At 37.7% G+C, this 15029-nt stretch overlaps 1 protein-coding gene across 4 annotated transcripts in view; it reads left to right on the top strand.

The window, feature by feature from the left end:
- The window catches only part of NELL2 (neural EGFL like 2), a 388134-nt gene that overhangs the window by 332299 nt on the left and 40806 nt on the right, over window positions 1-15029 (top strand). The gene's annotated exons all lie outside the window — the stretch shown is intronic.

The following is a 15029-nucleotide window of genomic DNA, read 5'->3' as shown; positions in this document are numbered from 1 at the left end:
TTGTTCACACAGCTGTTTTCAGAACCCTCTTTGTAAGATTCCTCCTGGCTTTTCTCTTAATATAGAAAGCGTGTGCTGTGCTTCGAGCCTATTAATAAAGCACAATAGGGTTGTTGTGACCTTGATTCCTTATGGAAGAACCCCAGTAGGATTGTCAGTGCAGCTTCCACAGCTAGCTTGAAATATTAGCTGTCTTTGCAAGGCAAGAAAGCAGTACCACCCATTTTGCTAAATTTGGGTTGGACAAAATGCATTTCTGTCCAATTCTTCAGATGGCACATACTGACATTCACTAATTCACGCCATATTCATGGGCTACAGGTAACAATTTTGCCCCAAGTCAAAGACGTGGGAAAATGAAGCAATTTAAGTTCCAAGGACATTTTGGCAGGGAGATAAATAGAGCCTTATCCTTTGAGAAAGACAGTCCTTATAAGAGATACAAAGTCAGAATGTAACTTTTTAAGCCAGTACTCAAAATTATGGCTGTGTTCTACCATTTAGTATATAATTTTTTTAGCTTCAATTTTAGTCGGCATTAACACACTCTGTGGCAATGACACCAATGGGAAAATACAGTGCATACAAGTCACCAATAAAAAATTGAAGCATACATCTAATTCATCATGCCTAATTAAGTGTTCTGAATTATCAGCTTCCATTGTTACAAGTGTCATCTCCTTTGATAGTATTGGCCACATAATAGGAGACTGTCACCATCCCAGTTGTCTGTGGGGCTGTGATTGATCAGTTTTTGACAACAAAGAAATGTTAACAGGGGTACATGGTGAAGCAGTCACTGGAAAAATCCCTTTCACAATATTTCTACCTAATTGGGAGTTCCGCCATCGCCACACATGGTATAGCAACCCGATTCAATTTCCTTTTACTCACATTTATTGGGAGCTATGGGGGTGTGCAGAAATCAATGGGGGATCAGGAGCCTGGAAAATTACATACTTGAAGAATTAATGAACTATAATTCCGTATTACGTTCTCAATCACATTGTGCTTCCTTTTCATTAATAGAACTAAATTGGTTTTCCATAGACAGGGTGCTTTTTAAAAATGCAATCATGCTTTTGCCCAGATTAAAAAAAAAAAAAAAACTGTTACCTGCTTTTCAGATGAGGCTTGTTCTATCATGAAACTTGTCAGTAGGAAATTTATAGAGAAGAACTTATCTACTGTGTTAACTCAACCTGTTGTAGTGCCTTGAAATCAGTCCTTTAAATCCCTGGCTGGAAATTATAATTAATTTCTTACTCCTTGTTCTTTTTAAGGAGAAAATGTTGTTGAATTAGATAGTACCACCTAATAGAGTGATAGCCAAAGACTTCTCTGAATAGAATGGATATTATATTTTTTCATAAAATTTTTCATTAATCAAAATTTAGTTAATATTCAGAATGCTTTTACTGTTTTAATAAGTATTTCAGTTGCTTCATATTATTTCTAGGTCCCAAATCATAAAAGCCTTTTAACATAATATTCAAAACTTATAAAATTGAAATCTAAACATAACTTGAAAAATATCTAGAGAGGTCTGAGACAGAGCCATTTATAAATTCAAATATAGATTATTTTCAGTATGAGGCAGTGATTAGTTTAGCTAAAGAAAGAAGTCATCATGATAGGCATATAGCAGATATTTCTTTCTAATTAACAGGCTAGCTAAATTACAGTGTGCTTCACACACACACACACACACACACACACACACACACACATGCTATAGTTCAGAATCACAAATGAGCATGTGGCAGTCCAACCTTATAGAAGCAAATTCTGTCAGTATTTATGTGTCAGAAATAATTACATTAATTTTTAGAAATGATACTATTGTTACATACAAATCTCTCAAGTTCTAGCCTTTAAGAATCAGTTCCTATTTCCTTTCTAAGTGATCCTCTTTTACATACTATAGTGATGATATGATGAACTAAAAGTATAGAATAATACCTTCTTCTAGGTGAATCGAATCCAAAGGCTTTTATGCTTCCATGCTCTCACTATTGTGTTCCATTTCTATGATATCAAATCTCAATCAAAATTCAGTCTCAATAGAACTTAAGCACTGCATAAAAACCAAGACATAATTTTTGTTATAAAGTAAGCCACAATTTTGAGTCAAAGTACTTAAGATTGCTTCCTAATTAGATGATTCTGTTGCTTCTTTCATGAAATTATGATCATTTCCTAGGTTTGAGCTTTTCACTTTTATCAAGCATTTATGTCATCCCTTTCACATGCCAAACTCCATTTCCTGCCACTGAATCACTTATTGTACAATCGTATGTCAAATCAAATTCCTTTCTTTTTCAACCTTCCTTTCTCTTAATGACTCTGGTCTTGCCATTCAGGCCAACCACACCCCATATCTTTGTCCTTTTTCCTTCTGAAGATCTGAAATCCCATATAGGACAAAATAAATATAGGATAGTAAATATGGCACCTCATAATTTTCAAAAAATCTTCTGCAAAAACATTAAAAAATAGGTATGTGTCCCTGTTTTAACAGATGATGAAGCTGGAATTAGCAAAGTTAGCTAAAATTTGCCTTTGAGTATAAGATATTAAATGCTTAAAGCTAAAATTTGAACTTAGATTTTTCTGATTCCAGCTACAGGACAAAACCCCCAGCTGTGGATATGTGTCACTTTATTAGAATCCTTATTGTCATTCATGAAACATTTTTGTGTGTGCGTGAAGTTTCTACTGGGCTACATGCCAAAAAGGGCATTCGAACTCTATGATTAAGGTGTTGTTTTCTTTTCTTTTCCTAATTTTCTTCATCCATTCCTGATAAATTTAACCCATTATCCATTGCCATTTCTTCTCCCTGACATTATCTTCTCTTTATTTAGTGGTATCTGTGAATGCTAATTATATCTTAGCTTCTAAGGTTTTCTATTTGAATTTTTAATTTTCTTAATGGCAAAGGCTATTGTAAATCTCTGAAATATGCATTTATTGTCTATAAATAAATAATTCTGCAAACTAAACAAAACCTGGGAGATAGGCTCACTAATCACTCCCTCAACGACCTCAAATTGGTCACCAAATCCTGTCATTTTCCCTTTTAAATAGCTTTTGAACCTATGTAGGAAGTCCTCCCCAACCTCCATCCCATTGCCATCACTCTTAGCATCTGTCCCCTAAACTGTAGTCAGAGCCTTCTAACTGCTCTTCCTATTTCTGTGGTTCTTCTGTTGAAATCCATTGTCCCAACTGACAGAGGAATTGTTCTAAAATACAGATCAGATGAATCACTTTCCTACTTATAGTGACTCCAAGATTTAAAACTTCCTAGGAGTATGCAATCCTATAGCAAAATCCTATCCCACTTACCACCTCAGCTTCAGTTTCTCCCACTTCCCATTCTGGCCCCACTAGACCATTCGCTCTAGCAATACTACTAACAATACTAACAATAATAATAAAACTGTGATTGAGAATGTGTTCTGTGTATTGGATAATGTGTTCAGCACTCCATTTGCATTCTATAATTAAGCCTTACAACCCTATGAAGCAGATTAAAATTCTCTGTTACAAAGAAGAAAACAGAAGTCTGGGAAGTTTGAAATGAGGTAGCCCCAGTGTTAAATAATTGCTGAATATCAAGGCAGATTCTGAACTTCGGCAGGCTGATTTTTGCACCCTCTCTAGATTAGGCTTGTGAATCATGTCCCTTTGTCTTTGCACTTGCTCCTCTTGTTATCCGAAAGTACCCTTCCCCAACACAGAGCTTCCTAGCCAGCTTATGTTCCTCGCTCAGAACACTTCATTTTGACAGGCCTCTCATCCAAGAGTTAAAATTTGAAGGAACAGTCTTTCATCAGTTCTTAGATACACATATTTCATATTTTAACATTACAAAATCGGGTGGCATTTTATAACTGATGGTATATCATTGTTTAGCTAGCAGCAGTTTTCTCTCAGTAATTCATAAATAATAACGTGCAGCTTTTGATTAACGGCTAAGTTGGAGTTCATAAAATATGGTAACTTTAGAGCTCAACATCAATTTTGATACGACGTCTCTTGAAGGTTTAAAAACAAAAGGAAGCGAGTACTTTTACAGTTCTGAACCCTGGAGGGGAGAACATTCCTGGCTCCTTGGGTCAGTGGATTTCTAACTTTAAGGCATACATTACATGAAGACTACATGAAAAAAATGCAGATTATCAGACTCCATTACCTGAAATTCTGATTTCATAAGTCTAGGGCAGAGATAAGAAATCTGCGTTTTTATCTGGCATCTTCAGAGGATTCTGACTCCTTTAAGGGATGCAAAGCTGTTTTTATTATTCTCAAATGGAACTTCAGAATGAATATGGATTGAGATAGGTGTTAATTCTGATAATGTCACACATAGTCCTTCTGTTGAAATCCACTGGAAAAATGCACAGGAGTGGTATTTGAAGACTATAGCATCTGTTGAAAGAAAAAGTGAGAGCATAATCTGAAAACATTAACTCAGTGTGGCTTGGGGGAACACTAAAATAAAACAACTTAAAGTTTCCTCTTGTATCTAAAATGATGGATCGATTACTCACAAGTTGTGTGTTCCAAAAGTCCTCACAGGTAATTTATATACATATGCATATCCGTATTTCATATATACATATGTTTATAATCATATACATATATATGTGTGTGTTTATTAGACTGCGACTCTAATAGGGCACAGGCTCTGTCTTTATGCTCTCAAGGCCTAGCGCAGTGCCTGGAGTACTGTAGAGCCCCCATCCAAGTGTGCATTCACACACAGGGTTTCATAATAAAATACTGTACCTCCTTGAGAACACTGTATACGTGCTGGAGCTGAAACAGTCTGCCCCAAACACTGTTAATATTTATATCACTTAGCTTTCTCTTTGATAATGGAAATTATATCTCTGCTCTTTTTCTTTGATAAAGAATTTCCTTAATATAGCTTGTTTTGCTCCCCTTTTACCAAAATATATATATATATATTTGCTTTCTAATACTTTCTTCTACAGGTGCACCTCACTCCAGTATATTAATATCATTCGCCTTCTGACTTGAATATTTCTTAACACACTAGCAGCTTTAGGAATAATTTTTAGTTGGAATTGGTAAGTCAAGTATATATCCTTTCATTACTGAAATGACGTAACTGGAGGAATATGAAAACAGAAATATTCCATCACATGATATCACAAAGTAATTCATTATACCACAGAAATGGGTTATCATCTCATATGTACTTTTCCCAAAATAGTTGTCTTAGGTTACACAGCAATATATGCTATATTCTTGACCTACAGGAAATTTAGTAAAATAAGATTACTGATAACTAACCATGATGGAAAGTTTTCAGCAGGAAATAATTATAGCACTTAATGGACCAGAAGCAAACTGGTAGTTCTCTACATTTTGTAATATCTGTGACATTAACCTTTTATTTCTTCCACCCCTATCTATCAATATACTTAGCAAGTGTAAAAATAGAAAAAGCCATTTATATTAGAAAATATCAATAGAACTGACAGTTCCATATATTCAAGGATAATTAAATGTTTATAATGATGCCCTGGGGCATTGTAAGTTCCTTCTAAACCAGTAAAGAAAGATTGAGTTATGTTTGGCATAGTTTTAATAGCTAATGGGTTTTCTTATCTTGCAATTATTTGGAAATATATCATTGAATGGTATATACGATGATCTGCTTAATTAGACTTGAGTAAATTATGAAAGGTAACTCACTAGAGTAGTAGTAGTATATTTATGCATATTTAAATAATACACCACCTTTAAAGCAGTGTTCTCTGCTTCAAATTCAGGACCCAGGATTTTGCTGGCGCAAAGGCAGAAGAAAAAGAAAAAATTCCACATATAACTTCATCTCCTTTTTAATGCTGCATTTTTACCTTCTATCTTGATTTATCTGAACATCAGCAAAGAATAAAATAATTTGTTTTATGAGCTATTTTTCAGGCATGCAGAAATAGTGAAGTGGTATTAAGGCTCAATTATCTATTCTGTATTTTGTATCATCTGTCTTTCCTTTTTTACTAGTCTCATTTCCTTGGCCTAGAAATATACTCGTTTCACTATCTTAAGAGTCCATGAATCCTTGCTTTTCTTTTCCTTTCAAAATACCAACATACCCTTCTCTTTTCTTTCATGGTCAAACTGTTTAGAGGTGGGAAATCTGTACTCCCTGTCTTTATTTTATTGACTTTCCATTTACTTTTCAACTGATTTCTACTTGTACCCCTTTGCTCCCATCTGAATTGCTATACCCAGCCATTTTCATTCTCTTTAACCAATTGGACACTGTTGAAAAGGATTTCTTTCTTGAAATCCTTTCCACCCCTCACTGCTTGAGGCTGTTCTTCCTTTGATTCCTCTTCCTCAGTCTTATTTCTTATCTTGAATACTCTTCTTTAGCAATCCCATTTTCAAATCCATCCTCATGGTTTCATTTCAACAGTAGACAGCAAACAAAACCGAATCGGCACACTGTTTCCAACTTAAATCCCAGATATGTGCTTTCAGTGGACAACTAGACATCTTTGCCTGGATGTCTCATAAGCACCTAGAGGCCCCCAGCAAAGTGATCTTCCATTATTCTCTCCTTCTTCCTCTCAACATGCAGTTAGACACCAGGTCTTGTAGATTCTGCCTCTCCAGGGTCTCTGCATTGGTCCTCTCTGCTGCTGTCATCATTATCTCTACTGGTTGTCTCTATGGGCCTTCCTTCCTCTAATTTAGCTTTCTTCCTCCCACCCCCCTCTTCTAATCTGCCTCCACACTTCTCTGGCCACATGACTGCCCTGTCTCTGCCCATGATTAACAGCACTCCGGAGGCTAGGACCAGACAAAGAATATGGGTACTTTGGGTTTCTGTTTTGCTGTATACTGTTTGGCAGTTAGTGGGAGCTGTGGCCCTTTGGTGGGGGCAAAACCAGATCAGAGTTTGATAAATAATCTGTAATCAAAAAGGGGAAAGGCTCAGATGACAGCCATGGGGTAAGTTCCCTGAAGCAGAGGGTGGGAGCTCATGTTCAAAGCTGGAACTGAGGCACTTCCTAGGAGAATGAGCAAGGGCACGTGGGAGCTGATTATCTGCTTTTTGCCACCATGGGCATGCTGAGAGAGCTTTGAGAGACAACTCAGGAAGAAATACCACATACCGCAAGCGTTCTGGTCTCCACATTGCTTTCAGGATAGTATCTAAAATTTCATCTCTGGCAAACAAGTCCCTTCACCATCTGGCCCCAACTCATTATAAACGTGCCAGTGAATTCCTCCAGGTTGATTCCCACTTCCTCTGCTTCATCAGCTTCAATTATCTTACATCTGGTTTCTTCCCCTACTCTTAACTTCTTTGGGCTGATAACTTGATCGTATCACCTGCCAAGTTTAGTGTTTGCTTCCTTCCTACATGTTTCTCAGAGATCTTGGTCTCACACACTCCCACCACCCCCGAGGGTCAGCTCTGCCCATCCTTCTGTCCTGCTTAGGTTTTAGACCAGCCCCTCTGGAGAAGCACCTTCCTTCCTGGAATGGGAATGACCAGGTCATTTGTTGCTACAGCCACAGTGCCCAACATGGTGTTTTGAACTTATTCGACTCTAGTGATATTTGTTTGATTGAACTGGGCAGAAAAGCCCTGAAGAAAACCCTAGAAACCATATTTCCCCTTGTATCACACCAGCTCTGCTGGCTTTGAATCATCAATTTAGAGAGACTGGGCCCTTCCCCTCTCCATGTATCATGGAGACCAAAGAAGTTCAAGAACTTATTTTGGTAAATTTATCAATAACGCAGCCGGTGCTATCTAACTGTTGTGCTTGGCAGAGTGAACCTGAAGGCAGCCTGCACCCTGAGCATGTGTGTGTCTATAAAGCGTGTGTACCTCTGTGGCTTAACCTCACCAGAGCCCCCTGCCAAGTACCTAGCCATCCTCTCCTCAATCAGTCCCCCACTGCTTAAGTAAGGGAAGTGGCAATGAAAGATAAACATGTTATCCAGCCCCAGGCATATTTGCTGTTGGATTTGTCTCCCGCTTAGGTAGACCACTTAGAGCCTCCTGCAAGTTGACTCACACAGCAGACAAGCCCAGAGAACTCTCTCAACTGGGGCATTGAGTTCAGACTTCTTGGCCTCTTGTCGCAGTGGCCTCTGCAACTTTTAATAAAGCAAGTTTGAGATTTACCATTGGTTAAAAGTTATTGGAATTCAATTCTGGGATTCTGAGGTCCGTCCTTAGGTGAACTAGGCAGCTGATTGTGTTTGTAGCAGAGCGTCTTTGAAGTAGATGATGGTGTCGGCTGGCAAATAGTGCTAATGTGCTTCAGGAAAGCCGACTAACATTAATTGCATTCCTTCAATCAATTTTATTGTCAGTAATACAGAGGATCAAAGATTCTTAAGAAATGCTTTCTGCTGTAGGAATGTGAGCTCAAGTGGAGGGTTGCCGATGGTAAGACTTTCACCAATAGCTTTAAAGCAAGTTTGTTAGGAGACTTAGAATGAGCCAGTAAGTGCTATAAATACTCGGGGGAGAAAAATTCCATCTCAGACTGGGCCTGACCTTCTAGCCCTTTCAAGATTCTACTCCCCACAACTGGGCTCATTGATTCCCAAGAAGGATGAGCAGCCTGCTGTCTACCAGCCCTTCCCATGAGCCTCAACCATGCTGATGGGGCTGTGCTAGACCCTCACGCAGTTATCTTTGCTTTCAGCAACATCTGGAAGGAGCTGCAAGGCAGACTCACCTGCTGAGTTCAGTGAGTGTTCAGAGTTGTCACGCTCCTTCCTGGGTTGTGTGGTTTCCCCCTTCTGAAAGGATTCAGTGTTCTTGAACCCGAGTTTTTGCAAAACCTCTCTGTCTGAATGTGAGACTAAAGTATTGTGTTCCTATGAATTACTCCCATCCTAAGGGCACTGATCCTTAAGTTCCAAACTCTCATAGTCTCCCTTTACACCAACTCCCCCTCCTCTATTTCCTCCAATTTCTGTAATTAATTTTCTAATTTGTGTTGCTAATTTTGGCTCCTTTTCTAAGGACAGTTTGTTAACTTGAGTACTTGGAAGTTGTTTAGTCATTGACGATTGTGCACCAGTAGATGATTAAAAAAGCAGTTTCTGTCTATTGAATATGTGCATCAAGCTGAGAATGCCCCGTACCTTTTATTATGTATTTTAACAGTTTTATTGGGTTAAAATAAACATACAATAAGCTACGCATGTTTAAAGTAGAAAATTTGATATGTTTGGATAGATCACATACGCCTGTGAAACCATCACCATAATGAAAAATCAAAATAGTTAACATATCCATCACCTCTCAAACTTTTATTTGAAAAAATATACCCCTTTGTAATGCCTTTCCCTTCCCCAGGAAGCTACTTATTTGATTTCTAATATTATATGTTATTTTGCATTTTCCTATTTTGTAGAACCAGAATTACATAGTGTGTGCTATATTGTTTCTTTATTCTATAGTCGATTTATTGATTTTTATTATTAGTTGACAGGGCATCCAGGCTAGTGAGATGCTTAAGAAGAGTGATATTTTAACATACCGTGGCTGAATTTGTGGGTTTACCACCTGTGAACAAGATGGCATCCATTCAGAATTTTCAAATATGCAGTTCTACAATTTGTCATAAAAATGTTACATTATTTTATTGCTTAAGTTTGAAGTCCTTCCTGAAAATTATTGATGATAATATAGTAATATGCTTTTAGCAACCACCACCCTAAGGTAGTCTCCAGTACGTAGAACATTATATCCATAATCTGAAGTTTGTTCCATTACACTAGTCTCTCTACCGTATCAGAGTCTAATTAAGCCATAAACTATTTTGTACCTGGCCAAATCATATTTGGGTGGGGCTAATATGTGTAAATTAGCTAATATGTTCAGGCATTAGGTTCCAGAAGAAAGCAGCTTTGGGTGTGGGTGTGTGTGTGTATGTGTGTGTGTGTAATACTGTGTGAGTGTGCACATTGGCATGTGTAACATTTTTTCTCAGAATGTTCAATTCATTGACCTCCGTAGTCTTTATGATTTATCTACTAAAATAGGGTACTTATTTTAAGCATTCCCAATGTGTAAATCACTATATATTTGGATTTTTTTTCATCCTCTACACTTGGTTACATTAATCATTGCTTCACTTTTTAAATAATTTTTTTTATGGCTGCACCTGTGGCATTTGGAAGTTTCTGGGCTAGGAGTTGCATCAGAGCTGTAGCTGTGGCCTGCGTCATGGCCACAGCAACACCAGATCCAAGCCACATCTGTGAACTATGCCACAGCTTATTGCAACACCAGATCCTTAACCTGCTGAACAAGGCAGGGATATAACCGGCATGCTCACAGAGACAACCTCAGAACCTTATCCCCCAGAGCCACAGCTGGAACTCCTAAAGAATTTTTTTCTTTAGAGGAGAAGGAAGAACATTTTACATGTTTGCTGAGGAAGCAATTCTTGAATGTATTTAATAGGATTACTTACCTGGCTATGGATGTGAAGCCCCAAACCAGTCTGAAACTAGCAGTTACTCTCTTGAAAATCTGCATTCTTAGGGTCAAAGGTTATATTAGATCATGAATCAACCTGGGATATAGAGGTGAAGAGACTCATTTATAGGAAATGTTCACCTTAACCATCCCTCCATGGCCCAATTGAAATAGGAAGATATATAGATTAGATAATAGAAGCTGACCGAATAAAGCCTCAGCAATGAGAATGCCAAATTATAGGTCATATTTAATGGCACATTTGGGATTCTTGGACTATGACAAATAAAATTTGAAAGCCACAGCAATAACTTTAAGACATTCAGAAAAGAGCACTATTATTAATGCAGGGTTTAGGGATGATTCCCTTGAAATGTAAGAACATTGTAAGTGGTTCATTTTTGTTCTTTTTCATGTTTTCATATAGTCTTAACATCATATGCCAAAAATTATTTTGTAAATGTCTTCCTTGTGGAGGGTTCTGTGTACTATGGAGAGAGTTCTGTATACTATGTGGTAATCATAATAACTATTGGTAGAAATCTGTTTTAACCAGGAAAAGGCAATATTTACATGCGAAAAAATTTAGAATAATTAGCTTCATTGTAAGAGGCCCTGTAATTGAAATTTTCTGTGAAATCCCAGAAACACAGTCAATCTTAGTGGAGAGAGAGTTTGGGTCAATTAGAAAAAAAAATTATTATTTTGAGGAAAATATATGGTGACTTTTTAGAACCCTTCTAGGAGGTGATTACAGGACTTTAATTGCAGGATAATCTTTAAAAAAGGGCAAGCTATATGGATATAATTCATATAGTTCATAATACTGAAGAATTAAGAGATGTAGAGAGCAGAATTACCAGATAATCCTTTGATAACATTAATCTTTTGGGAAAATGTGTGTGTTCTGTATCCAAAATGGTATCAAATTATGTATAGTGAGAAAAGTGCCTCGATAGTCTCACTAAGAGGTCTGCAGGTCATTAATTGCACCACTGAATTCCCAGACTTCACCATGGGTATGTACCAGCAGTAATATCCTAAAGCTATGCACTCTGAACCCCTTATTATTAACAATCAGACCAGTCATTTTCTGGGATCAGTCTCTTCAGAGTATACTAGAGTTGTGTTTGTATTTCCCTGGGCCCCTCCAGTTTGTGGGTCCAGGATAATTTCACCTTCTTTGAAGGGGTTCTGGTAGGCAGTGCGACAGGAGGGTGCTTTGTCGCATAAGTAATCAAGGCTTGAAGTGCTGTCAGCAGTCATTGTGAGCGTCTCCACCCCAAGCTGGGCACCAGGTCCTATTCTTCTCCCCTCAGGTCATCTTAAGGATCCTTCCCCAGACCTCGCATCATCTCCTCATCAAATACTTTCCTGTTTTTTCTAGACACCCTTCACCAATCTATCCATCTTGGAATTGTCCAGTTTTTGATCAAGTTAATACTCTTGCTACACAGATCTGTCTTTCTTACTCCATTATGAGCTCCTCAAAGTCAGCTCCCATATTCTCTTCACTCCTGTACCCCAAGGTCTGCTAAATAGCAGGTTCTCAGTCAAGTCTGTTTCATGAACGAATAAATTACTTATACAAATGTGGGCATACATGGCTGGTATATATTACATATGCTTCTAGAAAAAATAATATCCCATGTTCAAGGGAGAAAAAATCATGAAGTAGAACACACTACAAACAATACTTAGATTTGCCACACATGTGAGCTTGAAAGATAGATTTGACATAGTTTATATAGGCTATCATATTAAATTATGGGAATATTAGCAACAATAACAAATAAGGGTCCAAATACATCATGACTTAATCATAGAAGTTTATTTCTCAAATAACTGTCCAAAGTAAGTGTTTCTTACTGGTAGGAAATTTAGGGAATCAAACTCTTTCACCTCCCCTCTCATCCCTCTTTTCCTATTTCCAGGGATCTCATTAACTGTATCCAGCCAGCAGAAGGGGAAGAAAGTGGGTAAAGGGCAGCACATCTGTTTCCTAAAAGCCTTGACTGCTCATATTCCATTGACTAAAACTCAGGTAGTCTAGCTGTTGCCAAGGAAGAAGAAAGGGTTTTCTGAGAATTGATAGGAACCTGCCACAACAAGCATATTATCACTATTTTAATTCTTCCCAGGAGTTGCTTTCATTAGTTAAGTACCATGACTCTATTTTCTTCAAAATAACAAGAGATTAAATAGGTGAGTAGAAAAATGTATAGCCAACAAGGTAGAATTCCTCAATTAATTTTTGCTGCCTGTCTGATAAATTTCACTTTTCTCATTAATTTCTTTTGTTCTCCAGGCACAGGAGATATTAGAGTGGGAAGAATTACAAAGGTTATCTTCATAGTTTAGGGAGAACAGGCCACTCGGGCATAAATAAAGGTGATTTAACAGAAGCTCTTCCTAATTTTTAATGACCTGCCATAGAAAATTAAAAGCATAAATTGCTTAATTTTGTAGTTTTGCATTATAGCTCTTTTTATTCATTGTATTTGAGATAGTTCCAGTTAAAATGTGGGACCAATTTAATATTTATGGTTTAAATTGAAATTTCAAAGCAGTTATTGTGGAGTTCCTGTCGTGGCTCAGTGGTTAACGAATCCGACTAGGAACCATGAGGTTGCAGGTTTGATCCCTGGCCTTGCTCAGTGGGTTAAGGATCCGGCATTAACATGAGCTGTGGTGTAGGTCGAAGACGTGGCTCAGATCCCACGTTGCTGTGGCTGTGGCATAAGCCGGTGGCTACAGCTCTGATTAGACCCCTAGCCTGGGAACCTCCACATGCCTCGGATGCAGCCCTAGAAAAAGACCAAAAAAAAAAAAAAAAGCAGTTATTGTTAGTAGAGTTCTTAAAGTTTTGGTTAATTGAAAATAAAATGACAGCTCTCAGTTTATATCATATCCTTCAAACCATGTAAAAAAAAAAAAAAAAAACCTGAGTAGCTTAATCTTGTGAGTCAGCCTCCCTGATATTTTTTCTTTGATTTAAAGTCCAAAAATCCTTCTTGTTTTGGATTACTCACTGTGAGCCAGAGTTTCAAAGATGAGCACTTAAGTCGTGTTCTTAAATTCACTGCAGAATCATTTCCTTTGAAGAAATATAATTGCTTAATTAAGTTCATTTCGTTAATGGTCTTTCAAATGCTTACAGATACTCATACGTGAACCCAGATGCCTCCTATTCATGACTTAGTCCTGTTTATTAAGGATGAATTCATCAGGGTTCAGCAGATATTTACCGAGCGCTACAGTACACCAGACTGTATCCTAGAAACAGAGGAACTCAAAGATGGACAGCGTGTAATTCAAGCCCTCCGAGGGCTCACATTTAGAAACAACTTAAGTGTCCATCAGTGGATGAATCAATAGAGAAGATATGGTATACAAACAATGGGATATCATTCAGCCATTAGAAAGAAGGAAATCTTACCATTTGCAACAACATGATGGACCTCGAGGGCAATATGCTAAGTAAAATAAGTCAGACAGAAAAAACAATACTCTGTGATGTCACTTACATGTGGAATCTAAAAAAGCCAAACGCACAGAAGCAGAGAATAGAATGGTGGTTACCAGGGGCTGAGGGTTGGAGTAAATGAAGAGAGGATGGTCACAGAGGGCAGACTTCCAGCTAGAAGATGAATTCAAGTTCTGGGAATCAGATGCACAGCAGTATGATTATAGTTAACAGTACTGTATTATATACTCAGAAGTTGCTAAGAGAGTAAATCTTACGTGCTCGCACCACAAAAAAGAAATGGTAATTATGTGACATGAAAGAGATGTTAGCTAAACTATGGTGGTCTTCATTTTGCAACATGTAAGTGCCCCAAATTGACATGGTGCATACCTTAAATTTTCACAATAGTATATGCCAATTTTATCGCTATAAATCTGGAGGGGAAAAAAGTCTCACAGGCTCCCAGCCAACTGTGGTGAGTTCAACAACACGTACAGGAGAACTAGAACCCAGACAACTTGGGATGGTATCCTGGATACATAAGACAAGAGAAGAGCCTTGCAAATATGATTTTGATGAGTGGAGGGAAGAGAATGTGTAGTCTAGGAAAAAGGACACTTGTAGGCAAAGCATGGAGACAGAAGAGCCCCGTTCATTTTCGGGGAAGGGGAGGGCCAGTGTGAGTCTTGAAGCGTAGGATCTGTGGAAGGGCACATGGAAGAGGAGACCAGATGGCTTTGACCGTCTTTTGGAGACATCAATTTATTAGGGTACATAGGCGCTACTCTTCTAGTCCATCCCGGTTTTAGTTATAAACTCCATAGCCTTTGTGTAAATCTTTTTAAATTATAAAAGCAATATATATTTAATTTTGCAAGCTTTATAAAATGAAGAAATATACAAAATAAAAATAATCTGTAGTATTACCAATTGGAGATAACTGCAGTCTTATTCAAAATGAAATGCATGTTTACATACTAGAATAATATTCACAATTTTTTTTTTTGTCTTTTTGCCTTTTCGCCTTTTCTAGGGCTGCTCCTGTGGCATATG

This window comes from Phacochoerus africanus, chromosome 7 (assembly GCF_016906955.1).
Source record: "Phacochoerus africanus isolate WHEZ1 chromosome 7, ROS_Pafr_v1, whole genome shotgun sequence".
Classification (NCBI taxonomy): Eukaryota; Metazoa; Chordata; class Mammalia; order Artiodactyla; family Suidae; genus Phacochoerus; species Phacochoerus africanus.
Note: the sequence above shows the minus strand (reverse complement) of the source record. Positions and strands in the feature narration are given on the sequence as shown.